Source organism: Thamnophis sirtalis, unplaced genomic scaffold (genome assembly GCF_051295495.1).
Source record: "Thamnophis sirtalis isolate CommonGarterSnake01/CBP01778 unplaced genomic scaffold, rThaSir2_p1.2 scaffold_13, whole genome shotgun sequence".
In the NCBI taxonomy this organism is placed as follows: domain Eukaryota; kingdom Metazoa; phylum Chordata; class Lepidosauria; order Squamata; family Natricidae; genus Thamnophis; species Thamnophis sirtalis.
The window spans coordinates 5,461,041-5,479,045 of NW_028261393.1; positions in this window are offsets into that span (position 1 = coordinate 5,461,041).

The window sequence follows — 18,005 nt, forward strand, 5'->3', positions numbered from 1 at the left end:
TGCAGAAGTCAACACAGGATCGAATGTCGGAGAACATTGTATGAGCTTGGCAGGCTGGATTGCTTGCCAAGCCTTATCTGTGTTTATTGCTGCCCAAGCTTGTCTGTCCCGGATTGCTGCCAAGGACCTGTTTGTCTGTTAATTAAATGCCGTAATTTATCTCTGGCTCGGAGTGTGCTTTGGTGTGGAACGAGGGGGGTCAGAACAGCTGTCCAAAGACGTCTCCGTGGTCATGTGGCCGGCAGGACTAAACGCCGAAGGCGCACGGAACGCTGTTCCCTTCCCACCAAAGGGGGCCCCTGTTTTTCTACTTGCATATTTTACGTGCTTTCAAACTGCTAGGTTGGCAGAAGCTGGGACAAGTAACAGGAGCTCACTCCGTTACGCGGTTCTAGGGATTCGAACCACATAACTGCCGACCATTCTGATTGCGCCTTAGCCACTGAGTCACCGCGTCCCTATTCATTCTACATATATGAGGATTAAATAGGTGTCTTGATTGCAAAGGGTCAACAAAAGGAAAATAAAATATGAAAGAAGAGAGTATATCAAACATGTGCAGAATGGCTGCCTCTACTTATTTCCTCCCCCCCCCCACAACATTATGAAGGCATTAAAGAAGAAAGGATGATTGAGGCTACAGAGAAAGATACAGAGGAGGAGGGGAGGAGGAAGAGCGGGAGGAGGAGAGGAGGTGGTTATCTATTCAGTTACAGGAATTGGGTAGGTCTACTCTAGGGAAAGGAAGGACCAGGGGTGACAAGATAGCAGTGCTCCAATATCTCAGGGGTTGCCCCAAAGAAGAGGGAGTCAAACTATTCTCCAAAGCACCGGAGGGCAGAACAAGAAGCAATGGGTGGAAATTAACCAAGGAGAGAAGCAACCTAGAACTAAGGAGAAACTTCCTGGCAGTTGGAACAATTAATCAGTGGGACTACTTGCCTCCAGAAGTAGTGGGTGCTCCATTACTGGAGACTTTGAAGAAGAGTTTGGACAGTCATTTATTATTTGGTTATCTTTAAAGGTTGCCATGCTTTTCCCCCCTTGGACCGCAGCCTGACACATTGTCACCCCAAGCAACCACCTTCTAACATAACAGAATGTGTGAAAGGCAAGCTGTTTTGTAAACCATGGGATAGCACAAGATATCAAAAGGGTTAAACAAGCGATATTAAACGGCAGCTTAGCATGTTGCATGAAGCCAACTGTGTTCTAATTGTAACCATCAGTTAAACTAACCACCTGGCTTGGCATGATGGGAGAAGCATAGAGACTTTTTGCCTACTGTGGAAAATTATTATTATTATTATTATTATTATTATTATTATTATTATTATTATTATTATTATTATTATTATTACGTGGTTAATCTTTGGTGAGATTCACAGCCTTTAGCTCGACAGCGCGAGTCCTAACAAAGGACCTAGGAACTGTTAAGGTAACGTCGGAGGATATAAGCTGTTCCAAGTAGGGTTGTGTTTTTGTAGAATCAGAATGTTCAAGTCTGATAAATTTAAAATTTCCAAATAGCGAGGTAGCCCTTTGGGTATTGCTCCAAGGGCTCCAATTACAATCAGGACAACACACGATTTCTTTTTCCACAGTTGCTCAACTTCAATTTGCAAGTCCCGGTACTTTGTGATTTTTTTCTTGCTGTTTATCTTCGATTCGTGCATCTCCAGATATTGCAATGTCAATGAACCATGTTTTTTTCTTTTCAACTATTGTTATGTCCGGTGTGTTGTGGGCCAAGTGCCTGTCACTCTGGATTCTGAAATCCCACAAGATCTTGACTTTCTCATTCTCTAAAACTTTCTGAATCTGATGCTCCCAGTGGTTTTTGCTGTACTCAAATCCAAACTTTTGGCACAATTTCCAGTGAATGATCTTAGCAACGCGGTCATGGCGTTGTAGGTAGTCAGTTTGTGAAATTTTGCTGCACCCACTGATCAAGTGGTCGACTGTCTCATCTTTCTCATTACAGAGGCGACATTTGCTGTTGGTGGTAACATGTTGAATTTTTGCCTTCATGCAGTTTGGGGCTAAGGCTTGTCCTTGAGCTGCCAAAATAAAGCCTTCTGTTTCTTTTTTCAGTGCTCCTGATCTTAACCAGTTCCAAGTTAGCTTTTGGTCAGCTTTGCCTTCAATACTTTTCAAGTATTTTTGAAATCCACGTTTTGCTGGCTCAGACTGATAGTAAGCTTTCATAATAGAGATGTTTTCCTCCCTAATCCAGATTTTTCACTTTTTCACTTTTTCTTCCCGTAGCTTGTCAGCTCCATGCCCTGGTTGCCTAGCAGAGGGAGCTGAGCCCTGTAGCTCATTTTGCGCAGAATGCCCAGGAGCCATAGCATCCAACGGAACCCTTGTTAATCCGGGCGACGGTTCAGCCGGCATAAATTTCATTTTTTTCGTATTCACCATATTTGAATGGGTTGTGGAGCAAATTTTGTCTGGCCCTTCACTTAAGACCTGTCTGATATGGTTGTACCTGTTCAGCATATCCCTTAGGATCATTAGAGCACGCAAGACCCTTCACCACGACAAGGTAAAGCTTATCATCATCATCATCATCATCACCATCATCACCATCATCACCATCTTTATTCATGAAACTCAGCCAACTGAACATTCAAAAATGCGTTACAAATACTATTGACTGGTGCTAATGGTTGATCCGGGTTGCTGCCAGCATCCTAGGTATCAATTAACCTTCTTAAAATATAAGATGTTCCAAGTAGTGCAGTTTTTTGCAGTTCCGCTGGCGTTATTGCAGGAAGCTGCAATTTGTAGATTTAGCTTATAAAATTCTTGGACATGGTACCCAAGTGCCCCGATGACAATGGGTATCACTGTTACATGCTTCATCCATAGCCGTGTAGTTTAAGGTGACCAGATTTTCAGATTGGAAAAGAGGGACACCCTTGACCGGAGGGGGGGGGGGGGCTTGATTTAAAAAAATTTTTTTTGTCAAAAGGTCACCCCAGGACACTGAAACCAGCATAAATACGAATCTGTTGCCAAACAAAATTTGGATCACGTAACCATGAGGATGCTGCAACGGTCGCTAAGTGTGAAAAATGATCGCAACGGTCGCTAAGTGTGAAAAATGGTCATCAGTCACTTTTTTCAATGCCATTGTAACTTTGGTCACTAAATGTTTTCCCCCTCCTCGAGACTCCTCACTTCTTCCTTCATTCCTCTTGCTTATCTACCTTCACCTTATCTGTCTTCTGCTCTTTCCCTCTCTTCCTTCCTTCCTCCCTCCTTCCATCCTCTTCTTTCCTCACTCACTCCCTTCCTCCTTTTTTCTCTTCCTTCCTCCTTCCATTCTTTATACGATATAAAATTCAATGAGGGTGAAACACACCAAATCTGGCAAAGCTGCCTTGCACCAACCTGGCCTGCCCATAGAATAGCAGCCACTTTGAGACACATAAACCTGGTCTGAACATATTGCATCACAAAGATTTGCAAAGATCACATTTGCAAAAAGGAACATTTCTTGTAGTAAATACATTTTATAAACAATTTAAAAGTAAAAATCCCCCCCCCAAATAATAAAAAAGGTATTCTATAAATAAAAGAAATCCTTAAAAACCATTGTTAAGTATTACACCAGCAATAATTTATACTGTCACCATTTCAAACTATCATCAGAAATACGAATCTGTTGCCAAACATCAACATTTTGATCGCGTAACCATGAGGATGCCACAACGGTCGCTAAGTGTGAAAATGGTCGCTAAGTGTGAAAAATGGTCATCAGTCACTTTTTTCAATGCCATTGTATCTTCCTGATTATTAAAAGTGCAAATTCACTCAGTGTCAATCATGACTCCTGAGTCCATTTCAAAGTATTGTGCATAGAAATTTTAAAAATGGCTTGTTTCAATTTATTTTGGATAGAATCTTTTTTTAAATAGTCTAAGACAATTTAAAAAAAGAATCAACACAGAATACCACTATTTTAAAAAATCATATGCACAATAAATAAAATATTATTTTAAAATACATTGAGCCTATACTCCTTACAGTAAATGACTCATCTGGAAACAAGCCAATAGCATTTTTTGTGCTTTCAAATTTACAGATGTTCCAAAATCAGCTTAAAGTCCAAATATTTAAAGACCACCCCCCTCAAAGCTATCTTACCAGAGCTTTAAATATCTTCTGGGGAGGCCCTGTAATCCCATTCATGACAAAGGTAGGGCTTTCTCAGGAGGAAGGTTTCAGTGCCCATCCTTTGGAAACCTCCTCCAGAGCAGGGAGCCCTAACCTGCTGTCCATTCAGGAAGGCTGTACAAATTATTCTGTCTTCTAGAGCCATTGGGATTTAATATGGTTTTATCACTGGATTTTCTTTTTATTGTTTTTGTGGAATTGTTACAATGATTTTATAATAATATAATTTTATTTGGCATTTTTGTTGCTGTAAACTGCTGAAAGCCCCTGATAGAATACAAATTATTTAATAATAAATTTAAAAAGCTGGGTGCAAGATATGAAAACACTGCAAACTATTCTTCAAGATAATTTGATACCTGTTGCTCTGGTCTTTAATGCAATTCTTGCTTAAGGCAAAGCCCTCCCCCGAAAAAATGCTTCTGCCGGGCTGCGAGAGCCACGTGGAAGTTGTCTGCACAGCTGAAAAAAGGACTGTTTGCTGGGCTGGGAGGAGGAGACAGCCCCCTGCCTTCTCCCCCTTTGGCTTTGCGGAGTTCACAGCCAGCACGGGCGGCAAGTCTGGATGGAAGTAAAAAGCAGCCGCTTTTTACTCCCGAGTAAAAATTTTACTCAGGAGTAAATTTTACTCCCGAGTAAAATTTTTACTCAGGAGTAAGTAAAATTTACTCCCGAGTAAAATTTTTTACAAAACATGATTTATTTTACTCACCACCAGTAAGCTCAGCTGCAATCCCAACAAGAAAGACAAAATAAAATGGAGACTCCATGCGTGCTCAGCTAAGGAGTCCAGCCAATCAGTGAGCTGGTTGGCCAGCTCACTGATTGGCTGGAGTCCAGCCAATCAACTCAGTGAGCGGCAGGCTGGGCTGGCTTAAATTTGTAGGTAGCATAGAACAGAACGATGAGCCAGCCCAGCAGCTGATGGGCGGGAGCTGCCAGCGCCAAAAAAAGCGTGCCTTTTAAAAAAGCGGGCGGGATGCGGGAAAATGCATCAAAAAGAGGGTGTGTCCCGCCAAAAGCGTTATGTCTGGTCACCTTAGTGTAGTTTCGATGGCCAGATTGCGATATTTTGTGATTTTTTTCTAGTTTTTTTTTACTTCATCAACTCTGGCATCTCCTGGTACCGCGACGTCAATAAATTGTACGTTTCGGATTGTCCGTCAATTTTTTTATCTACGCTTTCGTGGCATTAGCTTGTAGTGCTTCTTCTGTTCTGTTGTTGTTGTTGTTGTTGTTGTTGTTGTTGTTGTTATATACTTTATTCATTAAACATGAAACTCAGCCAACGGAACCTTCAAAAATGCATTACAAATACCAGTGACTGGTGCTAATGGTTGATACAGTTTGCTGCCAACATCCTAGGTATCAACCAAGGACCTTCTTAAAATATAAGATCTTCCAAGGAGCGCAGTTTTTTGTAGTTCCGCTGGGGTTATGGCAGCAAGCTGCAATTTGTTGATGTATCTTGTAAATTCTTGGACATGATGCCAAGTATCCCGATGACAATGGGTATCACTGTTACATGGTGCACTGTCAAGGTGCTAGTTGTCACCTATAAAGCCCTCCATGGTATTGGATCTGGGTACTTGAGAGACCGCTTACTGCCAATTACCTCCACTAGGCCAATAAGATCCCATAGATTAGGCCTCCTCCGAATTCCATCAGCCGGCCAATGTCGACTGGCAACTACCCGGAGGAGAGCCTTCTCGGTGGCTGCTCCGACCCTCTGGAACGAACTCCCCGTGGAGATTCGAACCCTCACCACCCTCCAGGCCTTCCACAAAGCCCTTAAAACCTGGCTGTCCCGACAGGCCTGGGGCTAAAGACTTCAACCCCCACCTGAATAGTATGATTGTTGCGCTTTTAACGATGTATTGTCTCCATGTGTGTAACTTGTTTTGTCCTTCCCTCCCCCTGAATTGTGAGCCGCCCTGAGTCCCCTCAGGGAAAAGGGCGGCATACAAATAAAGTATATTCTATTCTATTCTACATGCTTTGTTGTTGTTGTTATTGTTATTAAAAAGACTGGGGGGGGGGAATTTGCCCTCTGTGTTATGGAGCCACCGGCAATTGGCAATTGGCAATTTAATAAATTTGTATGCCACCCAATCGCGCAGGACTCTGGGCGGCTTACAGAAAGATAAAAATAAAAGTTAAAAAGTAATATGAGATACAATTTAAAAAACAACACACCATACATTCCGTCTGGGTGGGGCTGGACCTTGTTCAACAGCCCCAGGCCTGCCGGAACAGCCAGGTTTTCGTGGCTTTTCGGAAGGCCGAGAGAGTGGGAAGGGTCCGGATCTCTACGGGTAGTTCGTTCCACAGGAGCAGCTACAGAGAAGGCCCTCCCCCGAGGAGCCGCCAGCCGGCATTGTCCGGTCCGACGGGACTTGGAGAAGGCCCAACCAGTGAGATCTTATCGGTCGTTGGGAGGTATGTGGCAGGAGGCGGTCTCTCAGACATCCGGGAGAAACAGGGACTAGTTGGAAAATAAATAAATGAAAGGCCGTTTTTAAATTTCCATCTGTCAAGGGAGGTAAAACATGGACTAACCCTGGCAAGAAAAATGGAATGGTGTTCTCAGATCAAGGGTGGAGGGAGAGGAATGACAGAGTGAGGAACAAGAGCTTGCAAAACACCTGGCACATTATAGGATCTGCTTAAAGATCCATCCGTTTCGCTGATCCTGCCGGGATTTGAGGGATGGATAGGAAATTGAAGAGCGAGCAAGCGACTCGCAATAAGCCATTGATCAGCCGAAGTCCTGCCGGAGACAGGCTCTTAAAAGGGGAAAGAAAGGTGGGGAGATGCACGGCTCAGCTACAGGAGGGGAGAGAAAATTAAATAGGGTAGTCGAAGGAGAACTGAGACTAGTTAATAATGATGTAATGGGGCTTACTTTAGCCAAACCAGCTCTTGCTCCAAGGAAGAGTAAGGATAACTAAGTGTGAGTAATTCAACTATAGATAGTGCTCGGCTTACAACCACAATCGGGGCCAGAATTTTTATTTGCTAAGTAAGGCAGTTGTTAAGTGAATCGTGCCTGATTTTGTCACCTTTTTTTTTGCGCCACGGCTGTTAAGTGAATCACACGGTCATTAATCAAATCAGACTCCCTCCTCTTGATTTTGCTTGTCAGAAGGTGGCTGGGAAGGTCTCCAACGGTGATCATATGACCCTGGGATGCTACAACTGTCGTAAAGATGGTACTTAAAAAAATATATTTGCGGTTTTCTTTTTACACCATACATATTTTGTGAACAATGCATTGACTGGGTCAAATCTTTCTTAAACAATGTTAACAACAATAGTACAAATACGTTTATGTAATCCTAATCTTTCAACTTCAACAATACTATTCTCTCTTTATAATTCTTTATCATTTTTCCCATTAATTGGTTGGCACACAGATAACATTTCTTTACGCCATGTATATGTTATCCCCTACCTAAATTACTAATATTTAATATTTTAAAAAATTACTCATTATCCCAGCATAACTTCAATATTCCAAAATGTGTAGGGTTACTAATAAAGCCGAATATTAACAATAATTAATCAATCCCGGGAGTAGATCTCAAAATCCCCACAATTTCTAGTCCTTAAGAATTTAAATTCACAACATCCTGTAACACACTATTAATGTTAATAATACACAGGATGGTACTAAGTGCCCGAATTTGGAGCCCGTGTCCATGGGGATGCTGTGACAATTGTGCGAGGGCCAGTTGTGATGGATTTTCTTCAATTCCGTTGAAATTTAGGGAAAGGAAACTGAAAGAATCTTTAGAACTCTGTAAAGAAATTGGCAGATATGTTTCCTGACATAAAGCATGGACTTTTTTCCCATACTGGTCAAATTCAGGAAGCTGAAGCGAAGAGGTCAGCCAGAGCAGACAAGAAGGGCGAGATGGAGGAAGCAGATGTGCCACCAAACCTGGCCATTTTTCTACACGCTTCTTCGCACACATCGCCACAGCTGCCATCTTGACTGGGACGCTCTGCTCCCACGGATGTCGCTGGTTTTGGCATCTCCATGGAGATCCTTTGACCTCAGCCAGACCCAACAACATGCAATCTATCAATGCCAACTTTTTTTTTGTTAGTTTTGGGTGCATTTTTGGAGACCTTCAGTTGAAAACATCTCCCAACTAGCACAACAAGGAGTTGGGGCTGGCTTCAGACTTTGCTCCCCCAAATATGTCACTTCAAAGGCAGCCTGGGTTGTTATCTATGAAGCAGAACATCTAAACTCAACAGCAATGCCAGAGACATCTATCCAGTATGCATTCTTGGCTACTTCTAGAGATATTAATGATCTAATGTGATGTCTCAACTCAATTCCACCAATTTGGGCTACTTTCTTCTGTTGTAAATGAATCCCAAGGCTTGTTCTAGACTTTAGGTAGCTGCTAAGCTGTAATGTAGGTTGTTATTCCATGTTGGTCTCAGTGCATTTGTGTGGATCCAATTAGTATGGCTTAGCCAGCAATTTGATCAACCAGTTTTAACCAAAAACATGACGAGGTGTGAAATAGGGAAGGATACTGCAAAATCTCCATTCCCACCCCACTCTGGGACCAACCAGAGGTGGTATTTGCCAGTTCTCCGAACTACTCAAAATTTCCACTAATGGTTCTCCAGAACCTGCTGAATTTCACCCCTGGTTTATTCCCCTGACAGCCCCCCACTTCCCCCCCCCATCTTGCTTCCCTCTCTCATGTCTTGTCTTGGGCAGGGGGCTAGACTAGAAGGCCTCCAAGGTTCCTTCCAGCCCTATGATTCTGTGCTTCTCTGTTTCTCTACTGTTAGCCACCATCTCTCTCTCCCTCCCCTTCCCTTCCTCTCCCTTTTTCTCTCTCCTTCTCTTGCTCCCTTTCTCTCCCTTTCTTTCCTTTCTCTCTCTCTCTCTCCCATTTTCTCTCTCTCATGTCTCTCCCCTTTTCTCTCTCCCTTTCTCTCTCTCCCTTTCTTTCTCCCTCTCCCTCTCTCACCCGTTCTCTCCTTCTCTTTCTCCCTTTCTCTTTCTCCCTTCCTTTTTCTTCTTTCTCTCTCTCTCTTCTTATGTCTCTCTCCCTTTCTCTCTCTCTCTTTCTCTCTCTCCCTTTCTCTCCTTCGCTTTCTCCCTTTCTCTCCCTTTCTCTTTCTCCCTTTCTCTCCCTTTCTTTCTCCCTTTCTCTCCCTTTCTCTTTCTCCCTTCCTTCCTCTCCTTTCTCTCTCTCCCTTTCTTTCTCTCTCTCCCTCTCACCCTTTCTCTCCTTCTCTTTCTCCCTTTCTCTTCCTTTCTCTTTCTCCCTTCCTTTCTCTTCTTCCTCTCTCTCACCTTGTCTCTCCCCCTTTCTCTCTCTCCCTTTCTCTCCTTCTCTTTCTCCCTTTCTCTTTCTCCCTTCCTTCCTCTCCTCTCTCTCTCCCTTTCTCTCTCTCTCCTTATGTCTCTCCCCTTTTCTCTCTCTTTCTCTCTCTCCCTTTATCTTTCTCTCTCTCTCTCCCTTTCTCTCTCTCTCTCTCTCCCCCTTTATCTCCTCTTTCTCCCTTTCTCTCCCTTTCTATTTCTCTCTTCCTTTCTCTCTCTCTCTTTCTCTCTCTCTCCTTATGTCTCTCTCCTCTCTCCACTTTTCTTTCTTTCTTTCTTTCTCTCTTTTTCTCTATTTATCTATGTCCCCTAGCCTCCCACCCTCTTCCTTCTCTCCCCTCGGCTGGTCCTCTTCTCCTTCTCCTTCTCTTCTTTCTTTCTAAACACTTCCTCCCTCCTCCTCCTCCTCTCGGGAGCCCCGCACTCCCCCGAGCGTTATGACTTCATCCCGGCGCGCGCGCGGGCTGCCGGCAAGGAGAAATAAATCTTCATAAAGGCTGGGTTGTGATTAATCCGTGGGCCAAGGCTCGAGAGCGGGACCTTTCCCATTAGTGGATAATGGGAAGATGGAAAGCTCCTGTCGCCGGCAGTAGCTGCCCGTCATTTGTTCCACTTTGCACTCCATTTGGCGGGGAGACTACAAGGCACTCCATCAAAAATATTTTCAGAGTTAATTTCCGTCCCTTAATCTGCTTGATTCTTATTTTGTATCGAATGGCAGAATCGATTTTCGTGGCGACTAAATTAAATAAGGATCTTTTCATGCATGGGGGAGCCTGGGAGGTAAGGGGAGAGAGGTGGGGGGGAGGAAGGGAGCAAGGAGGAATTAGAAAAAGAGGGGGAAAGGGGGTGACTGGCACCGGGATATTTCTTTTTTTGGGGGGGGAGATAACAGCCTCCCCTCCCCATCTGTTCCCACCATTCACACGTGTATCAGAGAGGGCTGAAGGAGGCCATACACAGAACCGTCCTGGTTTCTGGTGCTCGAATTCTTCTGGGCTGGATTCAAAGCTATGATCCTGCCCAGGGGTGAAATCCAGCAGGTTCTGACAGGTCCTGGAGAACCAGTAGAATTCCAGGAGAAATTTTGGGTAGTTCGGAGAACCGGTAGCAGAAATTTTGAGTAGATCGGAGAACCGGTAGCGGAAAATTTGGGTAGTTCTGAGAACTGGTAGTGGAAATTTTGAGTAGTTTGGCAAATCGGTAGCGGAAAATTTGAGTAGTTCAGCGAACCGGTAGCAGAAATTTTGAGTAGTTCGGAGAACCGGTAGCAGAAAATTTGGGTAGTTCGGAGAACTGGTAGTGGAAATTTTGAGTAGTTCGGCAAATCGGTAGCGGAAATTTTGAGTAGTTCCGAGAACCAGTAGCAGAAATTTTGAGTAGTTTGGAGAACCGGTAGCGGAAAATTTGGGTAATTCTGAGAACTGATAGTGGAAATTTTGAGTTGTTCGGCAAATCAGTAGCGGAAATTTTGAGTACTTCGGAGAACCGGTAGCAGAAATTTTGAGTAGTTCGGAGAACTGGTAGTGGAAATTTTGAGTAGTTCGGCAAATCAGTAGGGGAAATTTTGAGTAGTTCATTGAACCGGTAGCAGAAATTTTGAGTAGTTCGGAGAACCGGTAGCAGAAATTTTGAGTAGTTCAGAGAACTGGTAGTGGAAATTTCGAGTAGTTCGGCAAATCGGTAGCGGAAATTTTGAGTAGTTCAGCGAACCAGTAGCAGAAATTTTGAGTAGTTCAGTGAACCCTATAGCAGAAATTTTGAGTAGTTTGAAGAACCAGCAAATACCACCTCTGGCTGGCCCCCGAGTGGGGTGGGAATGGAGATTTTGCAGTATCCTTCCCCTGCCATATCCACCAAGCCACACCACGCCCACCAAGCCACACCATGCCCACCAAGCCATGCCCACAGAACTGGTAGTAACAAAATTTGAATTTCACCATTGATCCTGCCCATTTGAGTCCTGGTATTTTGCATTTTGGAGAATTGTGGGGAAGACCATTTAAACGGCCCAGCCTTCATGGAGAGGACTTCCGGTCCATTCAACGCTCGAAGGGAGAAGCTGTATAATTGTTAAGAGTCTCACTTGACGGCAAAAAAAGAAGGGGGTGGGGTGCAGCCTGTAAATTTAATAAATAGAAACAATCCAGATCATAAAAGCAAAGAAATCGGTGGTCGGTCCTTCCTAGGGCTTTTATTCGCCAATAAATCAAAGTCGGCAGCTCGGATGGCAGGAGAAGCATTGTGTATCTTAACACACCCTGATATGCGAAGCTCAGATATAGGAATCAGGAATTTGACTTTGTCAAGTACGCAACGTAGTTTACCTAGTTGAGTAATGAAAGGTTTGTTTGTAAGCAAACAACCGAACCCAGAGAGCACCAAGGCCCCTCCCAGTTCAACCCTGAGCTACAAATATTCTCATCCGCAGGTAGTCCTTGACTTATAACCACCATTGGGAGCAGAATTTCAGTTATTAAGCAAAGCAGTTCTTAAGTTGGGCCCCATCCGATGACGGTTTTTGTCACAGTTGAGTGATTTGCTGTTGTTGTTAAGTGAATCACATGGTCGTTAAGCGAACCTGGTCCTTCCCCCCCTCCCCAATTGACTGTGCTTGCCAGAAGCTGGGAAGATTGCGAATGGGGATCGCGTGACCTCAGGATACTGCAACCGTCGTAAATTACGCGCCACTTGCCAATCATCTGAATCTTGATCACGTGACCATAGGGATACAGAGATGGTCATCAGTGCGAATACAGAAAGTAACACGGTTGCAGACGGTTCAGAAGGCACGCGAAGAAAAGCGGTACCAACCGGTACAAGAACCCCACCCCCCACCCTGCACTGCACATCAGAGCAACTAAACACAAGGACAGTCCCCCCACCCCAATGCCATCACTCTGCTAAACAACTCAGTCCCACAACACTATCAAATGATTTACTAAGACTATATTACTATTCTTCTTCTCATCCTTCCTATTACCCATCTCCTCCCACTTATGACTATAACCTTGTTGCTTGCATCTTTATGATTTATATTACTTTATTTAGTTTTCTAGTATGATTTGATTGCTTATTTAGTATCCTATGACTCTCACAAAGTGTTGCATCTTACAACAAGACAAATTCCTTCTGTGTCCAATCACAGTTGGCTAATAAAGAATTCTGTTCTATTCTACCCTATCCTACTCCACCCTATTCTATTCTAATTTCGGTTCTATTCTAATTTCTATTCTATTTCAATTTCAATTTCAATTCTACTCTACCCTACCCTACTCTAGTCTATTCTATTCTAATTTTTATTCTAATTTCTATTCTATTTTAATTTCTGTTCTACTCTATTGTATTCTATTCTAATTTCTATTCTATTTTAATTTCTGTTCTACTCTATTCTACTCTATTCTATTCTAATTTCTATTCTATTTTAATTTCTGTTCTACTCTATTCTATTCTATTCTAATTTCTATTCTATTTTAATTTCTGTTCTACTCTATTCTACTCTATTCTATTCTAATTTCTATTCTATTTTAATTTCTGTTCTACTCTATTCTATTCTAATTTCTATTCTATTTTAATTTCTGTTCTGCTCTACTGTACTCTATTCTAATTTCTATTCTATTTTAATTTCTGTTCTACTCTATTCTACTCTATTCTATTCTAATTTCTATTCTATTTTAATTTCTGTTCTACTCTATTCTATTCTAATTTCTATTCTATTTTAATTTCTGTTCTACTCTATTGTATTCTAATTTCTATTCTATTTTCATTTCTGTTCTACTCTATTCTATTCTAATTTCTATTCTATTTTAATTTTTATTCTACTCTACTCTATTCTATTCTATTCTAATTTCTATTCTATTTTAATTTTTATTCTACTCTACTCTATTCTATTCTATTCTAATTTCTATTCTATTTTAATTTTTGTTCTATTCTATTCTATTCTAATTTCTATTCTATTTTAATTTCTGTTCTACTCTATTCTATTCTAATTTCTATTCTATTTTAATTTCTGTTCTACTCTACTCTACTCTATTCTTGTCCTATCCTATCCTATCCTATTGTTTTATTCTATTCTAATCAGCAACTCATCTCAGCAATCAACAAAAGGAGCCAAAATTAAGGCTCCGGGTTTAAATTATTCCATGGACATTCCCCCTTCCTAGGAAGCAAATCGCAGAGTCCCAGGATGCCCAGCCCCAAGAAGCAAGGGAGAGCGGGGGCTGTTGACAAAGAATAATCATCCAAAAGACAAATACACCAACAAACCATCTCTTTCCCTGTCCGTGTCAGGCTTAAGCGTCCCTTCCCGTCCCCGTCCTCCCCCCCCTCCCCAATCAGGCCTATCTGTGCTCATTTCATCCGCCATTCTTCTTCCGTTGTCAGATGGGCTGGCGGGCACCCCCTCCCTCCCCCCCCAGCCCATTCGGGGGTCCCCACGGGGGAGGGAACGCTGCTCCTTCCGTCTGCCTCACATAACCCTTTTGCCCAGAAAAGCAGTGAGTTCATTTACTCGCGCCGGAGCCACAGCAATTCATTTATCTCTCTTTTTTTCTGTGTCTTTGACAGCTTGACGTGCCACTGGTTCTCACCAATGCCATCACACGGGGGTGCGTGCACCCACACAACACACACACACATAAAACACACACACACACAGAGGCCCTGGGCCTGTGCATTCTACGTTTTTTTCTCGTCTGCCTTCTCTTTTCACAATTAAAAGGAAAAAAATTCTGGGATTGGCACTTGGGAATTATTTTTGAGTGTTGTTTTTTTTTACTCTAATGATTACGGCAATAATAATAATTACCACATTTTATTTTATATGCTTTTGATGTTTTTGCATCATTTTTTATCTTTTTTTGTTTGTTTGTTTATAAGATCGTAAACTGCCCAGAATTACCCCGTGCTAAGATGAGAGGCCAATACCTTTTACAAACAAACCGATGAGCAAATATAAGCTGAATGTTTTACAGCCTCTGAAAAGGCTTCTGGAAGGCAAACCAGTTCAGCAATAAAAGTAGGGCGGGGGGAAACGGATGTCTTTGCAAAAATAGACAAATAGTCTAGCTGGCATGTTCCTACTTTATAAGAATGTCTTTTGTGTGTGTGTGTATGGTGTGTGTGTGTGTATGTTTGCTTGCATGTGTATTCATTCATTCATTTAGAAAATGGATAGGGCCACCCAACTGACTCACAGTGACATACAGGAACAAAATTCTAATAGAAAAATAAAACTCCAATACAGTGGTTTATAAAAATAATACTCCAAAACTCCCACCCTCCAATTGAACGGCTTGCCTCCAGAAGTTGTGGGATTCAATTTTTTTTAAACTACCGGTTCTGTGGGTGTGGCTTTGTGGGTGTGGCATGGCTTGGTGGGTGTGGCTTGGTGGGCGTGGCAGGGGAAGGTTACTGCAAAATCCCCATTCCCTCCCGATCAGCTGAGACTCGGGAAGCAGAGAATAGATGGGGGCGTGGCCAGCCAGAGGTGGTATTTACTGGTTCTCTGAACTACTCAAAATTTCTTCTATAGGTTCTCCAGAACAGGTCAGAACCTGCTGAATACCAACTCTGGTGCATTCATTCATTCATTCAGAAAATAGTTAGGGTACCCATCTGACTCACAGTGACATACAAGAATAAACTCCAATAGAAAAATAAAACTCCAATACAGTGATTTACAAAAATAACACTCCAAAATTCCCACCCCCGGTTAACCAATTAAACGGCTTCCGTCCAGAAGTTGTGGGTATTTCCATCACTGGAGGTTTTCAAGAACAGCCTGGACAGCCGCTTGTCTGAAATAGTGTAAGGTCTCCTGCCTGAGCAAGGGGTTGGACTAGAAGACCTCCAAGGTCCCTTCCAACTCTTGTTATTCTGTTAGAGGTAGTCCTCGACGTGCGACCGCCATTGAGCCCAAAATTTATGTTACTGAGTAAGGAAAATTTGTTAAGTGACATTTTTTTTTCTTGCTGCCTTTGTGAAGTGTTAAATTGTGTTGTTGTTGTGTTGTTAAATTCGTCAAACGGTTGTTAAGTGAGTCTCGCTTCCCCGTTGACTTTGCTGGTGGGAAGGGCGCCAAAGGTGATCAGGTGACCCTGGACACTGCCTGGTCATAAATGTGAAAAACGGCCATAAAGTCGCTTTTTTTTCAGTGCCGTTGTAACGTCGTCACTAAGCGAAAGGTTGTAAGTCAAGGACTACCTGCATTCTGTTAAATAAATAAATAACATTGCCATCAGGGACTTTGGCCACTGAGAGTTGCAGGCTAAAGGGATCCAAAGCTTAAATAGAATTGGTTTAGGTGATGCTTGGGGCATTATGTCAACTGAGTCTGTAGCCATTTTTTCTTAATATAAAGTTTTTTATTTTTTCATTTTCATAACCTATAACCACATGTATACTATTGCATAGCCAACATCGTATTATATTATTAAATGTTTACATTAATTCGTCTTACCATCAACTCCCAAAAATTCCCCCTAGCAGCTCTTCTGCTCTCCATACACCATATTTGTACCCTATCCATTGTCAACTTGTGAAGCGTTTCCAGACTACTATCGTTGACATAGGAAAAGGGGAACTCCACGCATACCATTGGCCAGAGTCAGGTCTCATATTCCTATAGCTGGCGTGTGAAATGCTCACGTTCATAGCCTGCCTGCCGTAGCACCTTGTTGGTGGATGTGATTTATGACACAGACAGAAGGGAGGGGATACAGGGGTAAAGTTCAAATGCAATTAAGCGGAAGTCAGTTTCGGCTCCGCAGAAAAATATGCCAAAATATTGATTCTAATAAATGAATGGATTTCTTTTGAACTTTGCCCCGAGGCTCGTAAATTAATCAGGTTATCTTTTGGAAACTTCACATCCATCACTTTCTTCTCCCTCTCTTCTCCTCCTCCCTACCTCCTTTCTTCCCTCTGTCATCCGTCTCTTCTCTACTTCCCCTTCCTCTCTCCTTCTCCTTCTCCTCTCTCCCCTTTCCACTCCTTTTTTCTCGCCTCCTCTTCCCTTCCCTCTCTCCTATCCCTCTCTTCTTCCCTTACCTCTCTCCTCTACTTCACAAGCTTCACCTCATTTACTTGGTGTATTTCAGCTTCTGAGAGAGCTGAGCCTGGAGCCACTTATGGCTCTCTGCGTTAGGCAAAATCTAGAAAATTAGGTTGACAATCCACAATATCTTCACTTTTTAATGTTTTAAACTCTACATCCCTGAGCAAACACCATTTGTCACTGATCTCTCAACCACATGTGGACAGTCCAAAGTCCAGAAAGTTTAGCAGTGGGGAAAAAAAAGCTTGGCCTAGCCCTAGGTAAATATTTACCTACCTCTACAGAATATGCAGTTCAGGGCAACTTTCTCAAACCTCTAAATACGTTAAACTGCAATACTAATATTTCCATTATAAGATTGCGTTGGAGGTATCTTTGCGTCATACGGCGAGAAGAAACCACAAATCTTGGAGACCAGGCAACTCTTCTCTCTGAGAAGGCGCAAGCCATTTTTTATTTTAAAAGGGGGCTTTAAGGTGCTAGTCGTAACTTATAAAGCCCTTCATGGTATTGGATCTGGGTACTTGAGAGACCGCCTGCTGCCAATTACCTCCCAAAGACCCGTCAGATCACACAGGGTCGGCCTCCTCCGGGTTCCGTCCACCAGCCAATGTCATCTGGCTACTACCCGGGGGAGGGCCTTCTCTGTGGCAGCTCCGGCCCTTTGGAAGGAACTCCCCGCGGAGATTCGGACCCTCACCTCTCTCCAGGCCTTCCGGAAAGCCGTCAAAACCTGGCTTTGCCGGCAGGCCTGGGGGTGATGAGTTCCCTTCCCTTCTCGACATGTATGGTTGTGCGACTGTTGTTTACTTTTATTATTTGTATTTTGTCTTTTATGTTCCCCCCTTTTTTTCCCCGTTGAATTGTTCGCTGCCCTGAGTCCTCCCGGAGAAGGGCGGCATACAAATAATAAAATACAAATACAAATACAAAAGTTGGAATCCTCAGAGATTTTTCAATTCAATTCAATTTTAATGGATTTGTATGCCGCCCAATTCCCGAAGGACTCCGGGCGGCTTACATAAAAACAGTTTAAAAAAATTAAAAGAATTTAAGATACAAGATAAAGCAAATTAAAAAAGACACAACACGGACTCGATCTTAATGGGGCTGAAGCTCAATCAAAGATCAGCAACCCCAGGCCTGCCGGAACAGCCAGGTCTTAACAGACTTTCGGAAGGCCAAGAGAGTGGGGAGGGTCCGGATCTCAGAGGGTAGATTGTTCCATAGGGCCGGGGCAGCTACAGAGAAGGCTCTCCCCCGAGGGGCCGCCAGACGACATTGTGTAGTCGACGGCACCCGGAGAAGGCCCACCCTGTGAGATCTTATTGGGCGATGGGAGGTATGTTGCAGGAGGCAGTCACAGAGATATCCAGTCCTAGGCCACGTAGGGCTTTAAAGGTG